General features: G+C 41.1%; 1 protein-coding gene across 1 annotated transcript in view; it reads right to left on the reverse strand.

Annotated features, from left to right (window-relative positions):
- Positions 1-12,189, reverse strand: part of KLHL14 (kelch like family member 14) — a 73,638-nt gene that overhangs the window by 22,557 nt on the left and 38,892 nt on the right. The gene's annotated exons all lie outside the window — the stretch shown is intronic.

A 12,189-nucleotide genomic window follows, 5' to 3' on the forward strand; every position in this document is an offset into this window, starting at 1 on the left:
AAACATTAAAAACAAAACAACCCCCCCAACCACACATAACAAATAAACACAAAATCCCTCAACCAAGCTCTGTTTTGTTGGCAAAATTTCAACAAGAAGACTCAGAGTATTAAGTAGCGTTCTCTTACACAGCAATGAGCAAGCTGCATTTCCATACAGTTTTAAGTTTTTAAATTAAGGTCCTGCTGATTTAATGCCTTCTCTAAATCTATACGCTTAATTTCCTGTACAATGTCATTAGCAGCGCAATCAGACATTTTCCATCCATCTAATCAGGAATCCCTTTGTTGAAAGATCAAAACTGTTTTACCAGAGTTGCAACATCCTTTTTATTTTATTTTTTTGTGGGGATGAGATTACTACTGGGGAGGGTAGAGAAGTAGGAAATCTCCCCCCCCCATTCCATATATTTTCCCTAAAACTAGAGCAGTAGTACAAAAATATGCAATTGTAATGCCCTAAAATGTATTGCTCTGTGGTATGTGACACTATCAAAAATCGTATGTTGAAATGCATACTTACACAGCTTTAGTTATCATACCACAGGCGGTAGTTCTGGCCCGGTGTCACCAGTAGGAAAAATAATGTCCTTGTTCAGCTCATCATATGGGCACCTTAAATCTAGGTGAGGACAAATGGGGAGGTGATGTGCATGTACAGGCAGGGAACTTATTGCTTGATGCGGATCAACAGAGCACTTAGGAAACCAGTGCAGTGGGAAATCAATATGACTCAGGGCCAGCTCTTACTTCGTGCTCTTTTGCCAGTGCCAAAAAAAAAGAGGCAGCCTATCTCACACTTGGATTATTTTGGGTGATGTATCTCTCATTTCATTTGTTTTATTATCTTTTATTTTTCTCAATGCACTCGAGCCGTATAGCATATGCAAATAACAATAAGAAATATGTGCAGCTTTCTTGTTTAGGACACATTTTCTTAAAGATCAAGTAGTCTCATTTAAGCTCCTTACCGATTTTTTATTATTATTATTTTATTTTTTGCCAAGGCAATGATGAATAAGCAAGGTGCATATTTAGTTTCTAGTAAAGGTCAAATATCATTTTCATAGTCTGTGCTCATGCAGCTGTCTAAGCAAAAGCAATTGTTAGGCTGCTAGGTTTAGTGAAAATGCATTAATTAATGTTACTTATTGCTGGTAGATCTTATACAGCCATTAAGCAAGCCTAGACACTGTTAATCTTCAAATTACTTACACAAGTAGTTCCATGTAAGTCAATGAGAAGTTTTGGAAGATAAGAAGTGGTTTAAGGGCTATAGCTTTGGAAGGTGTACTGACTGATTGAATGGCTTAATTTCATGGGTAGGTTTATATTTATATTAGTCAATCACCACTACTTTGTTAATTTCAAGCTCAGAATCATATTTTGAGATTAAGCCCACAATCTCTCACACTTTTTACACTTTCAGACAGCATTTAAAGTTCCTGTGCTTAAAGAAATCACCATGAAATACCATCACTTGGTACTTCTTTTGTTTGCCTTTTTAAATTTGTTAAACATTTAACCTATCTGTGATATAATCAGTATACAGCATGCAAAGGGAGCGAAATGTATAGACACTCCTCCTGCAAATTAAATGGAATACCTTTGCATCATGCATTTAACTGAAGCTCTGTCCCTTAAGATCAGCCCTGAATAACTTGTGATCTACCCAGGTGAATGCAATCCATTAGCACTATATGGTGCCCACTGGAAGCTTAAAGTATCTTCTGGTTTTTCTGTATGTTGGGACTGCACAAACATGGTTTTGTCAAGCCCTTGATAGGCCACATTACATAGCTGGTGAACTGTGTTTAGCTTTGTGCATCCCAAGTTGTGGAAACCTGCTTCAGATTATATGAAACCTTGAAAAGCAAGCCCTGCTTCTATTTTAGGGAATGACAAAATACACACCAAGTGCATCAGCAGAGGAACAGACCTTTTCAAATATTTACTCAGACAAAGAGCAGATCCTAAGTCCATTTATTGTTACACTGCAGTGCCCCAGGACTGCAAGCCCAGAAGCATGGGGAACTCTTTAGAATGGTGTGATGCCATACTGAATCAGCATGTGTGTGAAGGTGGGTCGGTTGGTCACATGAGTAAACCTTTCTTCCCTTCAGAATGCAAATTCCATGTGAAAGACTCACGCGATCAGCCCTGCTCATGTGGTTATGTTCATTTATTTATTTATTTGAACAATTTTTATGCCATATTTTATATAATTGTTTGATTAAACAGTCCCAGGCTGGGTTACAATAGGTTACATGTGTGCCCTTGCAGTGTGCAAGCACATTGCACTAAAGTGACTACCATTCTGGTGCACAAGTTCCTTGGTGTGTAATATCATGATAAAGCAACTACTTTCAACATTATAGGAAGTACACGGCAACATTTCAGCAGCAATCTACTTGTTTGATCCTAGAATATCAACAGAAACCCTAGAAATGTAGAAATAGCAGAATTTCAATGTGAGATAAAAAAAAAGACTGTACAATTCTCAATATTATGATCTCATAAATCTGATCCATAAACACAAATGAAAGTTGCAAGGAATGATTTGAAGGGGAAATTCTGAAAATGTCACTCAGGTAAGAAAAATGGTTCTAAAGGCGATGGCTACAATTAAAAAAACACACCTGGATTACTAGCTTTGTACACCCAGTGTGGGGCTTCGGGACTTCGTGTTTCTCAGACAGGAACTGTCCAGTCACATGGCAAACCAGTTTTGGGAGTTTCAAAAGCAGCTTAGCATATTGCATGGGGTAGGGTGGTGTGGGTGGGGTCTTCTGTTCAAATAACATAAACAGTCTAAAGGTCCCAGAGATGCATGCAAGTCCTTGAGCATGCTTAGAATAGCTGTTTGGGTTACATGACAACATATTTCTAAATTCTGAAGGAAACAACTCACACTCTTTGCACTGGTAAACCTCACATTTCCCCAGGATACCTTTCCAGTAATCTTACTAAGTTTACTATGAATTCATGGGTGTAAATAACACAAAGTATGGGCCAATGTGTAGTCTAGTGATGCAGACCATTGCTCTCATTAATTGTACATTGTCCTCTACTTTGCTGATTTATTTTAATAGTAGTCTCAGACTCTCTCATCTTTACATTTCATTTCATCTCAGGTGAGTACCTCTTGTCCCCTCAAAAAAAGGTATTTGAAAAGAAGTTTGTACGCCACGCTCAAACACAGCCCAGTGTGAGTTTTTAGCGTGTCAGTCAGTGAGTTAGAGGGAAAGGGTAAAGAGAAGCTAATCAGGATGAAATGAGATTAAAGGCTGTCTAATTTTACAGCAACTGTGATCCATCAGCCACTGTGAAAGTGACAGTGGAAATGAATGATGGAGACAGACAGGTGGGGCTGTACATTTCACTGATTTATCCTCAAATGCACTGGGCCTTATTTTATTGAGTGAACATGACCGCATTTATCATGACTGTCATCTAAACCCACTTCCCTCCATTTAAAAAGGTCACTTTACTAGGAGGAAGTAGGATAGAGGTACTTTCAAAAGAGGTTTAAAAATCTTATAACATATGTTTATAAATCTCTGTGTAAGAACTCTCAGCTTTATTAAACAAACTAGTAGAGTTAAATAAAAGGAGAAAAGACCAATAAATAAGAAGAGAAATTCGACATCTGAAAAAATGTGCAAGGACCAAAGTATTGGTCCTAGAAATAAGTCTACATACATGTAAACATATTAGAGAGGGCAAACACAAAAAGCTTCTCTTTTAACCTACCTTCTTCCTCAAACTCTGAGATTCTAAGATAAAAATGCAGTAGTGGAGTAGAGACCACTCCTTCAGCATGTCATGAGAAGCATCTCCACTCAACTCTTTAATCTGTGGACCAGGTACCACTTCTCAATGAAGATAAAGTTGTTTTCCTCCAGTTGCTGTGTTTGACAGGAGATTCCCTCCTTCCACTATATACATTGCTTGGATTGTACGTATACATGTATTTGTTTGTCCATTGGCATCAACCAATTATAAGGAATTAGAAAGAATTTATCCTGTCAAAATCAAGCACAGCCAAAAGGAACGAAATTTTCATTTCCTTAGAGGGCTTTTCTAGACAAGGTTCTTTACCACTGCTTCTTCTTCTGGCTTCTTTGTAGGATTACTATTATCACCAGTGTGATGCAGCACAAAGGCGGAGAATTTCCCCCCCTTCTCTGCCTTTCTGTGTGTTCCCCTTACATAAGCTCTAGGTGGTGCTGTGGTACAGCAGAATTGTGCAACTAGTAGCGTTTCATTCTACTATTCCCCCAAATGCTGGATTTTCCTCTGTTATAAAAGCCTGCAAAAATGCTTAGAAAGCATGGGAAAGGCACTGGAGGAGGAGAATGTCATCTAAAGCAACCACAAACTACTATGAGTCAGGAATGGTGAGCACACAATAAAAGCCTCGTCTTTCACAGCCTACGCCCACCCCAATTGTAATTCTCGGCCTTTGTGCTGCATCACACTGGTGATAATAGAGGTGTTTTTCTTTGACTGGTGCTGTGTCCTTGTAAGACTGTGCCATTGAAAATACAAAGCTCAAACAGGCAAATACTCAACATTTTCCCTTTGCCTTCCAATTCCACCCCAAATCAAAAAGAATATTAAAGCTGATAACATTATTTGCACTGGGTAAATTGCCAAAGACATATTTTCTTCTTATCCTTATCCTTCTGATTATCTATTGTTTTAAAATAATTCAATATCCAAAATTCAATATCTTTACCCAAATTTGCTCTTCATAATTATTCAAAAATTAGCACTTGCCAATAAATTTCAATGTAACAGCTGTTAGGAAGATGTTCACTCTGAATGCAAAATATTCATTATTTGGAATGAATTACTAACTACCCAAAACATAGTAGGTTTCTGGTCACAAATTCACAAATCTCTGGGCTGCAAGAGGGCACTTCAAATGGGAACGCACCAAATGAAGATCAGTGGATAATGAATACCTTTGTGTTTCTGGACAAAATGAAAACCTATTTTGAATGTCAAAACGCTCATGAACTCTGCTTTGCAGTCATGGGGATAGAATTCACTTGGGTTAATCAAACAATAACACTGCCCTAGTGATGTGTGAATCAGCAAAACCTGAGCTTGGTGAACTTCTCCAGATTCCATCTCAAACCTAGTTCTGACTTGAGTCTATATGAGATTGCGAGGTTTGCTTTTTTTCTCTTCGTATGAAAATCTGTCCATATTTTCTTCTGTACTTTTCCAAATGTACACATCAACTGTGCGCATCACTGAAATGTAGGCATTCTTTTCCTATTGATTGAAATGTATTTGTGCTCATTTCCCCAAAGTACACATTTTTTCATATGCATTTTTCAAATGTACACATGCAGTCAAACCCATTTCTTTGGGTCTGTGAATCATCCTGCAAGCCTGGAAATGTACAGAGGTCAACTGCAGATTGCATCTGAGCCTGTGTCCATTCCGAAGGATGCAAACTGGGCAAATCCTGATAAAAAATGAACTGAAACTAATTTCTCATACAGCCCTACACTGCACGCAGGTGTTAAGTTCTTATCCTTAACAGAGACATTTTTATGGTATAAGTTTCTTTGAAGTCTTTGTCACGCCAACACTGTCTGGTAGGTTGCTTTTACATTTTCTAAATTGGTAACTAACACTGAGAGATTTGGGGCTGGTTTGGTCAATTAGTATCTTGTCTTAATAAGCCAAGATATGAATGAGTTTTTGGCGCGCAGTAGCCACTTTGCTTCCTCTGTTGCATGTCAACAACAAACCAGAAAGGCTTTCATCAACTAAAGTTTCCTGTTTCAGCTGAACTGGAAAATTATGGTTACCACCTTCAGAACAAACCAGGATATTGAACCAATCTCAAACCAGGTTTAGTACCCTGGCTTGTTCCAAAGTCTGTAACAAAAGTTTCCTGGTTTGAATGAAATAGGAAACTACGGTGAACAAAAGTCTTTCTAGTTTGTTTCCAGCTAGTGAAAAGTAAGGCGCAAAGTGGCTGAATGTTCATTCATACCTAGGCAATAATGACAAGATATTGATAATCTGAAAACAGCCACTGATTTATCCAAAACCATCCAACAAATGCCTTGCTGAGGACTATGAACATTAGTTCATAGATATGGATGATGAGTAAAGGGGGTGTTTTTCCCGTCATAACATCAGCAACTACTGCTATGCAGAAAGGGACTGATAAACAGGATGCCAAATTATAAATAACTTTTAAAATAGTCAATTGTTAAACCTAGTCATATAGTAGTATCCACTAAGACAAAATGAAGCTATTTTTTGGTATTTCTTTAGCAGACACATTAATGATTTAGAAGATTTGCAGCACAATCCTATGCCAGTTTATTCAGAAATAAGCCACACTGTAGTCAACTTACCCCCAAATAACTGGATATATACTTTCCTTGGACCAAGTCTCGTTGAACTCAATAGGGCTTACCTCTAAGTTGATATGTACAGGATCGCTTTGTCAAGTTAATCATGATAGCTGCGATATCCTTGGGATATTCTCTCTTTAAAAACTAGTTATTCCCTCATCCATTGCAATTTCAGACTGAATCACTAGATAGTTCACAGCTGCCTGCCCTCCTGTGCCCCCCCACCTCAGGATGATTTGAATTATTATATTAATCAGAATTTGCAGCCAACCAAAAACAAAGATGTGAAATGCAACATGAATGACATAGCTAGTTTCTCTCCAGCAGTTAACTTCTGTTTGTTCCTCCTGTTTAGTTTGAAGGAAAGAAATCAAATGCAGTGTACAGAAAACAAATGTTTTTGGTGCCAATCCTGTCAAGTACTGAGCTTCTACAACTCGCACTGATCGCAACAGATTTGGCACTAAATCTGCAATATCTGCTTTGTCTTTTCTTGTCTCGGTTCCCCGAACCCAAACTGAATGAGAATCAGCTTGTGATTCCTCTGGCAGTCCAAACACATCTGGTTTCCCATTCCATACTTCAGTCCTAGTAAAAGAATTGCTTCTGCTCACTGCCTTATGGCAGCTTCACACAATACATCAAAAGATGAGTCCTTGTAGTTACTCTATGAGTTGGCAACATTTTTTCTGTAATGTAAAAATGTGTTTTCTCACCACCAAAAACATGCATCAAACATCTGGCTGGGAATAGTAATAGTAAATAATAATAATAATAATAATAATAATAATAATAATAATAATAATTTCTTACCTGCCTCTCCCTTTGGATCGAGGCGGGGAACAACATTAGAACAGGAATCAATACATCTTAAAAATTCTTGATTTTACATTGATCTGGATAGGCCTACCGGAAAAGGCCAGTCTTTAAAGCTGCCTTAAAATCACACAGAGAGTTAATTTTACGAAACTCCTCCGGCAGGCCATTCCACAATCTGGGGGTGACAGAAGAAAAGGTCCTCTGGGAAACTGATGTCAGCCTAGTTTTAGCTGACTGAGGTAAGTTCACCCCAGAGGACCTGAGTGTGCAGGGCGGACTGTATGGGAGAAGGCGATCCTGCAGGTAACCTGGACCCAAACCATGTAGGGCTTTAAAGGTAATGACCAACACTTTGTACTTTGCCCGGAAACTAATTGGCAGCCAGTGGAGTGATTTTAATGTTGGGGTAATATCCTCACCCCTAGATGTACTGGTGACCAGCCTGGCTGCCATATTTTGAACTAGTTGAAGTTTCTGAACTAGGTACAATGGTAGCCCTGTGTAAAGAGCATTGCAGAAATCAAGCCTTGAGGTTACTAGTGCGTGCACTACTGTCTTTAGGTCTTCTGACTCAAAGAAGGGGCGCAGCTGGCATATCAGCCGAAGCTCATAGTAGGCACTCCTGGCCGTTGCATCTATCTGGGCTGTCATTTGGAGCGACGGATCCAGGAGCACCCCCAAACTGCGAACACAGTCTTTCAGGGGGAGTGTAGCCCCATCCAGACCTGGCTGACACACCTCCAAACCTAGGTCAGAGCCCTTGACAGCAAGCACCTCTGTTTTGTCTGGATTCAGCTTCAGTTTGTTTTTCCTCATCCAGCCCATTACCGCCTCCAAGCATTCATTCAGAGGAGACACACTATCCTTAGCTGATGCTGTTATTGATGGCATAGAGAAATATATTTGGGTGTCATCAGCATACTGATAACACCGCGCCCCATGCCTCTGGATGATCTCTCCCAGCAGTTTCATGTAGATGTTAAACAGCATTGGGGATAGGATGGCACCTTGTGGTACGCCATACAACAGCTCCTTTTTTGAAATCAATTTATCTATTTCTGGGGTCTCCAGCATGGTGCCCATGGGCACCCATGTGTCTGTAGAGATCTCTCTTGGCACCCACCAGACCCCCAATTAATAAAATGAAATAAAACAAAATCAGCAGGGGCAGGAGACCCGGAGGGTGCCAAGAAAGGTCTCTACAGACACATGGGTGCCCATGGGCAACATGCTTGAGACCCCAGAATTAGATCAATTGATTTCAAATTACTTTTCATCCAATTAAAAAGGTGCCACAATCTGTAGACGGCAAACAACGACGCAAAAGAGGCATTCCCATCCTCTCACACAGAAAGAAATGCTTCTTCTGTGATGGTGGCTGCTACAACACAGTTGCATAGTTTAGTGTTACATCCAAACACAGACCTAATACTCTTCTGCTGTTAAGCCACTCAAACCCTATGACCTCCCTCTTTCACACTCCCTGGGTGCTTCCAGATCAGACATTTGTCATGCAGTCACTCTGCCTCATGGATGGGATTTTATGGGGTGGGTGGGTGTGCTTCCAGACGAGTGTCTTCCATTTGTTATCCTCCTGTGTTTTCCTACTTCTTCTTTTTTCTTTCTATCAAAGTCCATTGAGGAGGAAAAACCGAAATCAATGTCTTTTAATTGTTAGCGCTAGGAGCCATCTTTCTGTACTGCAATGGTTACTCAAGTCAGCTAATTAAAAGTTAGGACAGTTACCTATTTATTTCAGTTATTTATGTCACTGTGTAGTGTTAGTGTACTAACAATTCCAAGATTTGCTTTCAATATATGACACACCACAATCTCTTTGTTATGGGATAATTATAGATTAAACATGTAGATCTTAAAGGGTAATGTTACTTCTGGATTCCTATAGTGAGATAGTGACAAGTTACTTAAGAGAAAGTTCCCTGTGATAAACATAATTCCAACTCTGCCAGCTGTTTGCAGCTGGTATGCCACTTAGGCCTAATCCGCACAAGCCGTTTATTCCTGAATAATATTGCAGTCGTCCCTACCAGGCCACATGATGTTCACCTACTCCCATGGTGATCTCAGGTTGACCCCTCAGTTATTCAGGAATATCGCTGACTGGATTTGTCACTTTTTTTCAGCTATCTCGCTGCAATCCTGAAGTCTGCAGCTGGTGTGCCTTCCCTTCATGAAGCTGTTGCTGTTCGGAGTGAGCTCCCGTCTCGGCGAACAGCCAACCCGCTGTCAGGGGCACGTCCAGTGGTTTCGGAGGTGTGCGGGAGTGGACCGTCTGCCATTTTTGGCACAGTTTTTGTTTGGTTATTGCCGTGTTGTGGTATTGACCATGCGTATTTTTTTTAAAACACAAACATCTCTGCACAGCATTGCATAATCGGTGGACCTCCTCTTCACCCCATGCATAGCTGTGACTTTGCGTTCATGAGCATCCCTTCTGATTCATAGAAATACCCCACCCATAGCCACACAACCCCGCCCACTTCTCCCGATCCACATGTGGAAGCACCGTCAAGGAACACACATGTTCCCGCAATGGCTCTCCTTTACTTGTGGGAAACTTCCCCCGGGTGTGCCCCATGAGCGACGACTGTGGAAGCAGGAAACTTGCAACTATCCCTCCTCTCTTTTGAAAGGGCGTTAGATGTAGATTAGGCCTTAGTTTCAGCCTTGCCTTGTTTCCTTTAGTACTTTCACCAGTTTATCTCGCCTCCCCTAGCACTGAGACACTAACAAATTTTCTCACATTGAACTGGATTCATTAACTGGACATGTGCTACACTTGGTCTTTTCTTAACACACTCAGGTTTCCTCTTCACATACACAGGCCCTACTTGCAAAGGGCCTGTTCTTGTTGAAGTTGAATGTGTGACTGCCAGGGGTGGGGCCATAACTGGTTGATGCATGGCTGGCCAGCACACTTAATGGATGTGTAAGACCTTGGTGATGAATCTTCTCCTTCCCTTGCTTTTTGTTCCCTCAGCTCCAGGCACTTTCCTCTGTTTTTGGCTCACTTCTAATGTTTAGATGCCAGGAAGGTATACAAGCATCTGGAGAACCTGTTTATGGGGAGGTGATGAAGGAGTGGAGCATTCAGTGCCCCTCTCCTGTGTGCTTCTTGCCCTGTGCAGTAGAGAGAATTGAGGCTGTAACTATGCCGTTAACGAGAGATGACAGGGCCCTGTATCTGCACAAGGGCCCAAGCATTACTTTGGAGGGGTTCAGTACAAACTTCTAACATGGGGCCCTTCCCCCACATGCCACAACCCTACTGCATATGCACAATCTCACGAGTCATGAATTCGTAGTTTCTATTTTAATCCTGAAATTTCTGAAATTACATCATGGTCTATACTGGGGCTTTTCTACCATATCCAAAAAATGCCAATGTGGTGTGTGTGTCTGTGGGGACTCTAGTCCATGAAAGCTTATGCCATAAAAATGTGTTAGTCTTTAAGGTGCCACAAGACTCTTTCTTGTTTTTGATGCAACAAACATGCTACCCATCTGAAACCTGGTCAGGATAGTGCTTTGTCTCTCCCACCAGCTACCCCTCCCTCTTGCCTACGTACAAAGAACTCGGGGGCTAGTATTTCTAGGACTAGTAGTTCCTGGGAGAGGAGGCCACATGAGGGAAACACAAATCTATACATCCTAGTTTAACTGCACAGGCTCACACTCTAGCCCTATACATATATTTGATAAAGTGTGCTGTTTTACAGAGGTGCAGAGTGCAAGCCATGCCACTTATGTTGTTGCTCTTGTCACGCTGAATATGTGGAAGGTAACCATCTGAGCCCGGAGAGCCTCCTCTACCTGTGGGGGCTCTCCATCCAGAATGCTGATTATCCAGTGTTCCAGATCACATGGAGAGCCCCCAAGGATAGAAGAGGCTCTCTACTTGAGGCAATAGCCATCGACATGTACAGGGTGATAAGAGAAATGAAGGCGAGGGGTCGGGCCGGAGTGCTCCTTCTCTGCACATATTTAAACAACACTTTTTCGAACTCATGAATAGGGTTTCTCTGTTCTAGAGAAGGGCCACCATTTAGAATGTGTCTTATTCTGCTCTAAGACTATTTGTGACTGGCCCCAACATACCTCACAAGATCTGGACAACAGAACATAAATACGAAGAAATAAATTTACATAAATATCCTCAAGCATGATCTCAGCATTGATATTTTTCCTCATCACAATTTCCAGGCCCTGGAGAACTCCCCACCGCCATACTTAGGTCCTAACCTTCACTTATACCCTGGAAGACAGAAACAACTTTCAAAGTGTTCTTGATAGGCTAGACCACTGGGCTGAAAAGAACAGAATGAAATTTCATAGGGATAAATGCCAAGTTCTATACCTAGGAAAAAATTACCTAGGGAGGTCATGGGCTCTCCCACACTAGAGGCATTCAAGAGGCAGCTGGTCAAGCATCTGTCCAGTATGCTTTAAGGTAGATTCCTGCATTGAGCAGGGGGTAAGACTCGATGGCCTTGTAAGCCCCTTCCAACTCTACTATTCTATGAGTCTATGATTCTACTATTTACAACACCGTTTCCCCCTTCCTGGATATGTCCAGAAAACAGCAGTCTGTAGATCTACATGCCAATCCACAACTGGATCTATTCACCAATAAGCCTCTGCCATAACAGGTTGGAGGCTTTTCTCTCCAGCAGACCGTGTTGGCTCGTGTAGCGCTGACTACCAGTTTCCATTAGTGATTAGTTTGTCAGAAAACTTTGAATTGGAAAGTTTTCTGCAAAAAAATCCTATGCAAATTAATCTGCATAGGGTAATTTGCATGTGATTCTTTCCAGTTTGCGTTGCAACATTTTCTGATGGCCTCAGTGGGGGTGGACAACATGCATGCCCACCCCCCTGGATTTTTACACCCACCCCACTGCCTCTTTCTTGGGGAAAAAAATGAGAGGAAATCTGATTTGGATACAGATACACTGTATTTA

This window comes from Elgaria multicarinata, chromosome 7 (assembly GCF_023053635.1).
Source record: "Elgaria multicarinata webbii isolate HBS135686 ecotype San Diego chromosome 7, rElgMul1.1.pri, whole genome shotgun sequence".
Taxonomy (NCBI): domain Eukaryota; kingdom Metazoa; phylum Chordata; class Lepidosauria; order Squamata; family Anguidae; genus Elgaria; species Elgaria multicarinata.